A 10,138-nucleotide genomic window follows, 5' to 3' on the forward strand; every position below is an offset into this window, starting at 1 on the left:
CTAAACATTTTCTTATATTGAATGGTTCTATTATATTTGCATGGGCAAGGTAGTGTGCTTTCCTTCTAAAAGCAGCTTCTTGTCCTTTCACTGCAGCTCAGATACGTTTTCTAAAAGTAAAGTACTTCTTTCCCAGCTGCCTTATCTGGAAATCTAATGCAGCTTCCAGTTGCTGTTTCATTACAAATCATTCCTGTGGTTTTGCTGCAAAGAACTTAAAGGACTAGTGTTAAAGGCCTTTGTTTTATGAGAATGAATCAGGCTCCTTCTATCACAACAGCCGTACATCTGGCAATTAGTCTTTAGTACAAATGAATCATAACTGTCTTCAAAATCTCTGGCTTACTGGCCCTTTAAGTTCAGACTTGTTTCTTTAGTGTTCATCAGTTCCTGCTTAGTGCGCATCACTTAGTTGGTGTATATTTGAGGAAAGTTCGTGCTGCTGTTGTTTAAAGATGCTCTTCTCTGGGCTTTGTTTCTCAAGATACCTTTGTTCCTACCACTTCTGTGTTTACGTGGTTTCAGTTTTCACATTCAGAGACTATTCGTTTTCTTTAAGATAGCAAAGAGTTCCCAGCAGCTGCAGTAATGGCTGGCTGTTGGCTCAAACAGATCTTGTTTTTTGTTGAGGGTGTTGTTGTTTTTTAGTTTTGATTACGCTGTAATCGTTGGCTATTAGCGTATTTTTCCAGTCTTCTCAGTCAAATGAACACCAGCAAGCAGCTAGTATACTCAAGGTTGTGTGTGTGATTGTTGATGGCAAAATAAATAAATTCTGTGTGCAGAACTTCCACTGGTGTAAATAGGGAAGAATGGAATGTATCATCTGTCGCTTGTTTAAAAGTTCTGTTTCTTTGTTTTAAATACATACCGTGAATGAAGTCAGGAGAAGATAGATTCATCCTTGTTCAGTATGTGCACTTACAGTGGTTCACATGGAGCTGCACCTGCTTAAGAGGATACTGAGTTTAGCCAAAATATATTTTCCTTACAGAGCTAGCACTGGTAAGTCTCTTGTATGGTGGTAGAGTTTTATATTAATAAGTACTTATTCTCCTGTTGGAATCAGTTTCTTTTTATCTCTCAGTGAGGCTTCAGAATTATTTAGTCATTGCATTAATTGTTCAGACTAATTTTAGAAGAGCATATTTTCCATTACGTTGCTATGCACATCAGATATATTCACATCAGATATATTCAATTGGGAAGACGAGACTGAAACTTTGAACTGGTTTGTTTTCCATTACCTAAGTTAAGAGAATGCACTGGCAATTTACTCCTCCCTGGAATTATTGTGATGTTCTCTTGTAAAGTACACACAGCTGTATCCCTTCAAGCCTCAAACATAAGCGAGAGCTTATTCATTTGCAATTCAACATCATGGACGTCCTAGAAATGTATTAACTTGCTATTCACTGGCAGTTACGTGTCCAAAAATCTTGAAGTAGAATGTAAGATTCTAATGTGTTCACCCAAAGCCAACCATAGAAATGCTAGATTAATTAACAAAAAGTGGTAAGTAATTTTTAAAATTTAATATTAAAGTTCATGTTTTTACTGCATAAAAACTATTTTTGGAGTAAAGAGCAACTCAGTTTAAGCTCCAAAAAAACCACCAGGGACCCTTTATAAACATATTCAGATGAGCTACCTTAGCCTTCCTCCTGCTAGTCTCATACATCAGTGGTCTTGCATGTCAGTTTATAAGTTTTTCTGAAATATATTTTATTAAACAATTCACAAAAAGTTTCTCTGACAAATTAAAGCAAGACACGCTTGCAGAGTTGCAAGTAGTCAGGGTGTGTCTTAACTTAGAATCTATCAGATGGAAATGCAATAGATGAATTGGTGAGTGCTCCAGTCTAGTATCCTAAGCCAGGAATGGATTTGGGATAGGGATTGGGTTAGATAAAAGTGCAAAATTTCAGGAAAACTGCTGCTCGTGCCTGGTCAGATTTTAGTCGTGATTAAATTCTAAATTCTGCAAACTGTATGAAAGATCTGTAGCTCGTAATTACTTCAAAAAGAAAGAATAGTTTTTAATGGTGCTCTGCCACGTGTGTTTCTCCAAGGTTTTTCTGCTTACCAGCCAAATGAGAACTATCAGTTCATCGCCAGTACTGCAACAAAAAATAACGAATGGAATAAACTCAGAATGAAAACAGGTCCCTAACAGAATTTTCTGGACCAGCAATTGCAGTAATGCATATAATGCACTAAATGCCATTTAAACCTGTTGCTGTAAATCTCCCTTTGTGCCAGGAGGTGGCAGCATTGATGGCTTCAGGAGAAGCATTGCGGGCAGCCTGAGCGGCTGCACACCTGCTGGGCTCCGCGGAAGGTCTCTGCAGAAAGCACAGCTACTCGTGAGCTAGGTGGTGAGGTATGGTGCCCCTTCGACAGTTCTTGCCTCTGTGTTAGCTGAAATATATTTGCAATCTTAGGTCTAAAACCAAAACAAACAAAAACAACAACAACAGAACACTTTAAAATTATCTGTAATATCAATGTATCCCAAAATATGGAATGCAAGAAGATGACAATGCTTTATTTTTAATTTGAGTTTTACAGGAATGTATGTGATATCTATCCGTAAGTGTAAGCTAAGACATTTTTAGAACAAACTATGAGGTGCTCTTTTAGCTACTCAGAGACATCTGTACAGCTGCCTGAGTTTTGGCAGCCTAAGTAGTAGCATAAGTGTTGGTAGTATGTTTGGGGACCAGAAGTTTAAGGAGTTGAGATTTAGGTGAGGATGGAGCTGAGTGAGTAAGCCTATCAACTGGATTACTGGCTACAAGCATTCAAATTAATTTATTTTTTAAGCCAAGTTTTTCTAACTTAGGCCATAAAAGGAGGCTCCAGGCTGAAAACTGGCAAGTAGTTCTTTTTTTTTTTTTTTTTTTTCTTCTAAACTGGTTTTCTTGAAGGAAAACAAAACAAACAAAAAAAATCTAATTGAAATACTTCAGTAAAACTAAATAGGTAAGCTCAGTGATGAGTTACTTAAAAACAAGTGCACTTCCAAATATTTGAAATGCAATGTCTTTGGATTTTCATTTTCAAAGCTGGCAAATGCATGAGATAATGAAAGGGAAGAATAGTCTGGAGTTACAATATTTGGGTATGGTTTTAATTGCTTGTTTACATCACACAGCTATTTGGCCCCTGGGGCAAGTTTAGAAGAATAGAAAACATCTGCATTGACAGAATGTCATCTTTGCACACCTTAGGCTGCGAGTCGGAGTTAGTAGAACTGTTTTGTCCTACAGCTCATGTTCAAGCCAGGGCTGAAAGCCATCCAATTCTTATTCTGAGGTAGACTTAGGTATAGGCAATAGAGACCCCAGCAGTCGGACAGCCATTTTAATTGTGGAAACTGCTACTGTTCTTCCCTTGCCAGGTCAAAATAAACACAGCAACACCAGCCGGCTGGCCCTGGCGGTTCCAGCAGACAGATGCTCGTTGCTTTCCTTGTGCAACATGTTCTGTGTACCCGTGGAGTAGCCTGTGTTCCCAACAACCTGCAGCAGGAAACAGGCTGGTGAGAATGCAGGCACAGGAGGGGCCCGACGGCATACTGCAAGTGCTGTGAGTTGAAGTGGCAGCCAGCTGTCTGCACTGCCCCAGCTCAGTCCTGCCTGACGCAGCAGCAGAGGCTGACGCAGCACAGGACTGGAGTGAGGATTACAAGTATCTATTTCACTTGGATCAGGCTAGTTCCTCAAATGCAAAGCAAACCTACCTTTATTTTTGCCGTTTACTTGGTTCTGAAATGGGGATAGCACTGCTTCAGTTAAAAATGTTCACACTGTTGAGGATTTGCTTGTCAGGCAGTGGGAGGTTGAGGCAGTAACACAAAGGGGGCCATGTGCCTCTGGAACAGTTTCACGTTGGTAGAGCAATTCCAAATGTTTGTGTTGCATCAGTTCTGCAAATATTTCATTTAAACGGTGCGTAAAAGATACAATACCTGTCAACACTGACTTTGTAAAGAGAGACCGTTTTCTTCTGTTGACTAATTATCCAGTGAATATATTCAGTTTGAAGAGGCACTTCAATAATTTAGCAGGCATGTGCCAGGTAATATAGGAGCTTTTGTCTTACGAGTGGCATAGATCTTGAATCATGTGTAACTCAATCTCTGGCTTTATGTATTCAAGGAAGTGTTTCGTATAGCTCCCGTATCAAGTGCCGCTGAAAAGCAGGCCTAGATAAAAGATTAAGGTAGTGCTCTTAGCTCTGAAAAGGGAATGTTTACCCTTTACTATCCAGTATATATTTTGCAGGCTTTAACAGCTTTATGAATGTGAAATGTGTATATACTAAAATCCAATAATGAGCCTACTGTAACAATAGGAGACAGCTGAAAACTGATGGTTAAATACCTGAGTCAATTAAGACTCTCTCCTTACTTTATGGTGTATTAACAAATGTTTTGTAGTTTGATACAGAATGCTTCCTGACATTAGTGTTTCTTAAATGCAGGTCGTTAATAGTGCTGCATTCTTTGGTTTGCTGGACCAGATGAGAATAATCATGTTCACTTCCTGGGAACACTGTGTAAGTAAAACTCAGTAGATTTTCTTCAAACCTTTCCAAAGTATTTAATCATGGTTGTGCCTTCTCCCAGAAAGGTTTAATTTCAAATGCTCTTTTCTGAGCCACTGTCAAATTGCTCAGTCCTTCCTCTGCTGGCCTACAATGCATCTAATCTACAAGAGAGGGAGATGCATTTTGCTTATAAAAGGCCACAATTATTGTACTCAAAAAAGTACTCAGACTGGAATCTAGCTGTCTACCTGCTGTAGAAAAGGATGTTTATTTTCAAATGATGAAAACTAAAGTTAAAAAATACAACATTTATTATTTTGGAAGGACGGTTGTCTGCCCTGCTCCTGCTGTAACACTTCAGTGGGATTTATACGGACTCAGAGGAACAGATATCACTTACCTGATGGGTAATTGCTTTCTGCAGACATCTGACTCTTTTCCTTGGAAACCTTCTACATAAGTTCATTCGTGGTCTAAAGCAGTAGGGCTGTCAACAGTAATTAGTTGTTTATGTGTTAATGTTTAATTTATGGGATGGTACCCAGTATGTAAAGAACAACTTCTGCATCTGTTGAAAGTTGTCAGACATCAAACAGTGTGCAGCATTTCAGAAGCGCATTCACTGGATTGGAATAGCTTTTCACAAAACCACAGAAAGATGGGAAATGTCTATTAAAAGAGAAGAGCTTAGCAAAACCATTTTCACTGAACCCTTTCTCTTCTATCAGGCTATTGTTCAAACACAGGCTGCGTGCTGCCATTCGAGGCCTTCTCTAATGCTGACCTATGTCTTTCACAATGGCTTAGGTCATCCAGTTCATCATCTGAGCACCTTTCTTTGGTGGTCCTGCCAGCAGCGATGGGGAAATGAAAGAGAATATGACTGAGCACTTCAAACTATTGTGAACATGGCTAGGTTCAGGGTAAAAGTTCCCCACTAGTAACTTTCCTATCACAGTCATCTGAGAATTTACTTGCTACTGTCTTGCTCTTACTAGGCCTCCTTGTCTTTGTGGACAGTGCTGTCAAAGCTGCCCTTACGGTAAGGAAACAGTAGAGTTGTTTTTAATTCTTGTAGGCTGATGAAAATTTCCTTTGATGTAGGATTTGCCTTGCTGTTCCTGGCTGACAAAATGGAAATCGTATCCAAGAAGGGGAATTTCCTGATGAGTGCTAAGCCATATGCTTGAGCTGGAATTTACTTCAAATAGGGATCAACAGGTCTATCAACCCTTTTCTCCCTCTGAGAATATACGTAACATACCCTCTTTATTACCTTACGCTCTTCTGTGTGCTTATCCACTACCTAAAACCATGATACCGTAACTAGTCCATGAGATTTAGCAGGAAATTCCCCCCCCCTCCATTTTCAGTTCTCACGTTCATTGATGTCACTGTCCCGCTGCAATGTTAAGAACATCGTGTTGATGGCAATATCCTCCTAAGCTATTGATGGCTTTTCCCCCTCAGCAGTGACCATGATGCTGGAGCGGATTGAATGAAGTGTTGGACAGTAAAGAGCGAGATGATACCATCTTGTGAGCTTTGACCTTCTGTGGCCTGTGACTGCCTTCCATGGCAGCGTGGTAATGGTTTTTTGAAAAAGGCATACTTCAGGCCATTCAAAATCACATAGAAGCTGGAATCATTCTGCCCGAAGTTCAATCCAGGTAACTGTTTTTCTTTTTAAATACTTTTCTGGGCTCTATGGAGATGGTTTTCGTATCCAATGTTGATACGTTGTTTTGACGTCTAGACAGTTCAATTGTGCTCATAATCTGGGCAGCCACTGCTCTGCAATGAATCTTTGCTGCCTTGTGTTTGAGTAGAGTAAACATGGCAACTACAAGTCTCTAAGTGTTTCTAACGAAATCTCTGAAGAAGGTTAATTAGGCCTCATGCTGGTATCTACTTTTTTTGTGTAAAGTATTCTGACTTGGCAGGTTCTCTCCAGGCATTAAATACCCTCTAAAAGTATCTGAGTTTGGAAGGGGGATATTGGGGCATATGGATTATTTATCTCATTAGACGTGGCAAGGCAGAAGAGTCTGTATGATTAAGATTTATAATATAGCAATTTGGGAAAGAGAACACCACCAGATTAAGGAGGTAATGCAGGGGGCTGAGACCCAGTATGTTCACCTGTGGGAAGCAGAATAGAAAGGGCCCTCCTGAGGTCTACCCCAGTGCTGTTGATGTGTTCCAGCTCTGAATTCATTTTTCTTTAGCTGCTAAGAGTGTCTTCTATGCCCATACAATTGTGCAGAGCTGAGACATCTTCTTGAATGTTTTACTTCGTCCTAACTATTCTGTGGTTGGAGTGGGTGGACAGTTCCTGCTCGGTTTGTTTTGTGGTGTCACGTGCAATTCCATGAAAAGGTCATGGGATGTGGGCCTGCCAGCTCTGGTAAAGATTGTTAGGAACCTTCTGGCATATTCTTTCTTTTTTTTCTTTTTTTTTTTGTTTTTAATCAGAAAATACCACTTAGTTTTAATATAGCAGCTCAGCAAATATTTGGGAAAAAATGTTTCAAAATGCCTGAAAATTTCTGCTTCCTTCCTTTAAAGAACATGAAATCGCTGCTTCCTCATTTTAAAATGTAGTTTATGGTTTTTAAAATGCTAACAAAAGGTTGAAGATAGAAGTAACATTTTCCCTAAGTACATTAAATGTAAACAATGAAACATTTGTTGAACTAGTTTGAGCTGTAAGCTTGGCAGTTTGACTCAGATGAAATGTATTTTCTATGAAAAATAAAAAATCAGGGAGAACACCCATGCTTTTTCTTTTGGTCTCTATCTCTCTTCCTTCTTCCTTCCTTCCATCTCTTTCCCTTCAGATTTTGGTATACCTGAGCCTACCAGTTGGATAGGCTACTAGATAGTCTAGTTGACTGGGACTTTTTTACACACAGCTCCCAGGATTCGAGGGGAACTTGTGATAAACAGCACAACACAGACCATGGAGGAGACATTCCCCAAGAGCAGAATAACCAGCACCAGTTTGCATGGATGAATGTGGGCTTGACTACTCTAGGTGCATGGCAGCACCTTCACCACAAGCCCAGTGAAGCTTTTTTCCTTGCTGACCCAAACATCAGTGGTCTCAAACGTGGTTCATTCCTCCCCAGCTCTTACTCCCGGGTAAAGCTTGTCTCGATGATTATCCCCCTGTCAACAGTCCACCAGGATAGTCATGAACATCATCTGCAACATGTATATTAAGTGCAAAAGCATGTGGAAGAGAGAGCAACAAGCCACGGGGTTTTAGCTGAGCCCAGACTGGGAAACTTGTAGGAAACAATGATGGTGGTGGTGCCAGGGAGGAATCTTACTGTCGCAGCTCATCTGTTCTCATAGCTGGGAGCAGAGGGAGCTCCAATAGTGGCAGCACACCACAATAGAGATTCAAAGTCATTTACCATCCAATGGACTTTGATTCCTAGCATCACCCAGTGACTCTATGTAACCAGTGTAGCCAGCAAAGGAAATACAGCTTGCTCAGCATCCCCAGTGCTGAAATGTTGCACAAGAAAAAATAATCCTATTGGAAGATTCCTACTAATGCAAAAGCTTGTTCAAAGAGCACTCCTGATTAGGAACATCCTCTATTCAAGTATTTTGTTAAAAGTGGCCTGAAGAGGAAGAATTTTTATTTTTTAATTCTCGTTGCAGCAGCAGCTCTGAGTTAAGCAATGGTTGTGGCGTGTTCAGGGCATCAAAGCAGAAAATCAGACAAAGGGCCCAGATGCAGAATTTCCTGATATAACCTAAACCAAATGCCACTGAATGCAGCTTCCCTCAAGATCTCCCTGGTACACTACTGTTCACAGCCTAGCTGGTGGCCAGCATCCAGACTGAGCATTAGTAAAACTAACAAACCAAACAGTTCCCACAGAAAGTCCCTTGCTCTTCAGCTAACTTATTTAACTGTGGAGCATCTGAGAGGGATGTTTCATCTACTGTTGTTGCAATAACCAGTGAGCGGGTATCCATGACAAAATCCAAGGGCATTGCCCTACAGCAATGAAGTCTTGGCTACGCAGCAGCAGCAACTGAAAAAGGTCAGGGCTCCACAGTAGCCCTGCTCCACTTTAAAAATAAAGCCCATCAATTTTGTAAGAAATGAGGGACGTTCTTCAATGGCTTTCAAGTGATGTCCCAACACCATTCTCCCAAAGACACCAAAGGAAGAAGCAGAAAAGTATGTGAAAACAGCACCACAGAGCTTCACTGACATTCATGCTACCCATCCCTGCCAAGCGAGGGACAAGAACAGGAAAGACTTTAGAGCGAGGAAGGAACAGGGCTAAATTCACTCCTACAATGAATTTGCTACTTATTTTCCTTTTTTCTAATCCTGTTTATGTGCTCCCAGGAGTACACTCCTTCTGCCGTAATTTGTTTTCCTTCTTTTAGACAAGGACCACTTCTACGTGGTTCTGTACCTGTTTGGTCTTACAGTGCCTTTGCTAAGATTTCTCAGCAGAATTGGTTTGGTGATCTGCAGCTGCTCCGTGTCAGGTCTTGGATAATCCTGCTGAAGTCTGTCCCCCAGAAGGAGCCTTTGTGTATCAGTTTTGCATAAGCCTCAAGGAATATATCAACATAAGTGAAAATATATTAATGCGAGTAAAAAGCCAGTGAGTTCTCTTAACTACGTTGAATTATCTTTAAATTTAATCTTCCTGATCAGTATTAGAATAGGATGTTCTGGGTTTGCAATACAAATGAAGGACAGCTGCCAGAGATCATTTTTCTCTGAGCCTGTTGATTGATCAGTGCAGTTTTACTTCCTAACAACTACACAGAACTAAATGCAGCTGTACAGTAGCACGTACCACGTCTGTGTTCCTGTCGTCCATGACTTGCTGCTTGCAGCCTCCTCTCAGCTTCATGCTAAGCTTTGTCCAGTGTTCCCCAAGGCAGCTTCATAGTCTGAGATACATCCGTCTCTGCGGGAGCTCCTGTTGACAACAGAAGCCTGCAATGTGCTCTTCTCAGGTACTCTTCTCACCAGAGTAAAAGCACGGGAAGACGTCAGCAAACTAGCTCTGCCAAGCTCCTGCGGTTTTGATCTAGTGGTTGGATTTAATCTGTGGGTGTTTTGGGGAGGATGATGACTTATCCTAAGAGCGAGGGAAGAAATGTTATATATAAAATGTAAATACATAAAAGTGTAGTATGTATATAATGTTAGAGCAAGGTAGTTTATATATATAAACTCTCGTAAAGCCACCCTTACTCGTTTTCTCTTCTCTTTCCTGCTGTGTTTGTGGTAACAGCTCATCAGAGCCTGTGCTTTTAATAGCTGTACCATGAGACAGGAGATTTCATTTCCCATCCTGCTTTCCAGGGCGTGGCAAAACAAATGCACGCTCCCCCCAGCCATGCTAGTGGTACTGTGGGATTTGAAGTGCTCACTAAGAACAGGATTTACTTTTTTTTTTTTTTCTTTCTTTTTTTTTTTTTCCTTCTGTTCTGCCTGTGAGAGCTTCTGTTCCTGTCTCTAGGAAAGAAGAGGAACTGGGATTCCTCCTTTTAGAGAGATGGGGCTCAATGATGAGGAAAAGAAAATAGAGGA

Source organism: Netta rufina (assembly GCF_964035555.1).
Source record: "Netta rufina genome assembly, chromosome: 16".
Classification (NCBI taxonomy): Eukaryota; Metazoa; Chordata; class Aves; order Anseriformes; family Anatidae; genus Netta; species Netta rufina.